Genomic DNA, 2,960 nt, shown 5'->3' on the forward strand with positions numbered 1-2,960 from the left:
TGATCTTCTTTATCCTGTTTTGTAAAAATTAGTATATCATCAATGTACACTAAAACAATTTCATTTAATTCTTTTAGATTTTCTTCTATAAATCTTTGATAAATACCTGGGGCTTGTTTTAATCCGAATGGTAATACATTCCATTCATAGAGCAACACACTTGTTGATTCTTTTGTTGGGCAAGTAAAAGCAGTTAATTTCTTTGTTTCTTCGTCTAAACGAAGTTGCCAATATCCTGATTTTGCATCAAGAGATGAAAACCAAGTTGCTCCTTTGATTTTTTCTAAAATAGAATCTTTTCTTGGAAGTTTATGAGCATCACCAATAGTTGCTTCATTCATCTTCTTATAATTAATAACCATTCTTCATTTTTTCCTTTTAATTTCATTATTATTTTCGACATAAAAGGCTGGAGCCGCATGAGGACTTTTACTTAATCTTATAATTCTTTTTTCCAAAAGATCTCTACATTCTAATGAGAACTCTTCTCTATCTCTTGCGGAATAAAGAATTTTATTTGGAACATTTATCTCTTTTGTAGGATCTTTTAATTTAATGCTTACTAATTCTTTATTTGTATTTTTAATATCTAAAGGATTTTCAGCACAAATTTCATCCAAAAATTCTTCTATCTTTATTTCGAGATTATTTTTTGGAATATTTATCTGAAAGTATAAATTTAAATAACATATCTCTAATATAGAAAATATTTTAAATTTTAAGATCTTATCTATAGTAGTAGTTGGTATTTTTATACATTTTGATTTTTGATTTATTGAAGAATCGTGTGGAGCTTTTAAAACTATATATGTTAATTCTTGAATGAATGGATGATATAGCTTTAAAAAGTTATTTCCTATGATAAAATCCATTCCAGAATCTAACATATATATAGATGGAACAATGAACCTATAATTTTGAATAAAAATTTCAGCCATCTCTACTTTTTGGTCAATTTTATGTATTGATTTGTTAGCTATTCTAACTCTTAATGGTTTCTTTAATTTTTTCCAATCAAGTTTTATATTTGTACTAGCAAAGCATTGTGTTGCTCCAATATCTATAAAAGCATTTATAAACTTTTCTGTTATTTTTATAGTAATAAATGTGGCATTATTACTCAGTCTCTGAGTCTGTTTCGAAGACATATTCAAAAATATAGTCTAAGTTATCATCAGATTCTTCTAATGGTTCCATGAAACAAGACTTAGCAATTTCTATTTGTTTAGTAAGATCCTTTTTATCCTTCTTTTTTGGACATTCATTTGCATAGTGTCCTTTTTCTTGGCAATACCAACACTTACAATTTTTTTTTATTCGGGCAATAGTCATTTTTTTGTCTTTTGTTTTTATTATTATTTTTTTTTCTAAAATACCTCTTTTTTCTCCAGTTTGGATAGTATTTTCTTTTTCTAAATTGATATTTTCTTTTTCTTTGAAAATTTTTATTAAGACCATATTTTTGGGGTATCTCTTCATTATCCTGACAGCAAATTCTAATTATATTTGCAAATCTTTTTTGAGTCGATTCTTGCATACAACGTTCTTTTATTTCCTCTCTTATTGCAGAGGTTGCTCCACCAAAATTATTTTCAATTGTCCCTCTATTTATTTCTCTTATAAATCTTCCCATTATAAATTTATTAGCAGGATATAGAAGTTTTGTTATATACATACTAAGATAATAATTTTTATCTTCTTCTTTTAATTTATAATAATGTATTCTATATTCACATATATAAGACTCCACATTACATAAATCATATATCTGAATATTAGCCAAATAGTTTTTTGCTTCTTGATATTCTTTATTATAGACTTCTTGTTTATGATCTATAATATTTTTTCCAAAAAATTCTTTATATAGAATCATCATTATATATAATATCTTATCATAAGCTGTTGTTTTTGTTGCTAATTCTTCTATTATTTGGTTTTCTATTGATGTCATATAATCTCTTATAGTTCCTTTAGTATGAAACCCTATATAATTCCAAATATCTCTTCCAAATAATTCACTAAGTTTTGGATTAGTAAAGGCTTCTAATAAGAAGGAATTCAACCAATTTTTGAAAATTTCTTTTTCATTCTTTTTACAGTCCAAGTCAAGCATTCTTTCTCCTTCCATTTCCTGGATTTTAGGAACGTATTTTAATGGTATTTTTGTATATTTTGAATCTTTATTTATAAACCCTTTTTTAAAAGCATAATTATCAAAACATGTTTCCCATTTAAATTGAGATTGATTATCCTTAGATGTTCCAGCTTTATTTTTTACTTGTATTGGAATTTCCGGTTCTTCGTCACTTGAATAATCTAGGATGTGTTCTTTATTTTCTATATTTTCAGAATTTACTAATTCTTCTTCTATTTGAAATCCCTGTTCCATAATATTATTTTCTTGAGCCATTTTTAATTGTTTAAAAGGCATTGTAACTTCTTCTAATTTCTCTTCAATATTCATAATTTCAATGGTGGTTTTACTTTTAAATCTGTTACGTTGATTATATTTTGAAACTTTTCTTCTTTGGGATTCTCTTTTTCCTTATTTCTTTGAAATTTTATGGATACTAATATTTCTTCAAGCATATCTACTATAGAATTTAATTGTGGGTTAAAAGTATGATAAAGATGTGGAGAATCATTTCCATGGTAACATTTTTTTGAAATTCCGTGTGAAAAATAAGTTTTTTCAGGTTTTTGAAGACCTTCAATAAAACTTATAGTAAAATAAAGATTTTGAGAAAAATCATTTTGTATTGATTTTAAGAATTCGGTGTCATTACAATTAACATTAGTTAGAATCATTAATTTTTGATCTATTAATTTTGATAATTTAATTATTTCTTCTCTTAAATCTTCTAATTTACTTTTTTCCATTAGGTGACACTTTTCTTTGTGAAGGGTTACGGTTCTAAGTAAAAAGTGTGGCTTTAGAATGTATGGTTTAGGTTTTGCCA

This window comes from Arachis ipaensis, chromosome B04, assembly GCF_000816755.2.
Source record: "Arachis ipaensis cultivar K30076 chromosome B04, Araip1.1, whole genome shotgun sequence".
Taxonomy (NCBI): Eukaryota; Viridiplantae; Streptophyta; class Magnoliopsida; order Fabales; family Fabaceae; genus Arachis; species Arachis ipaensis.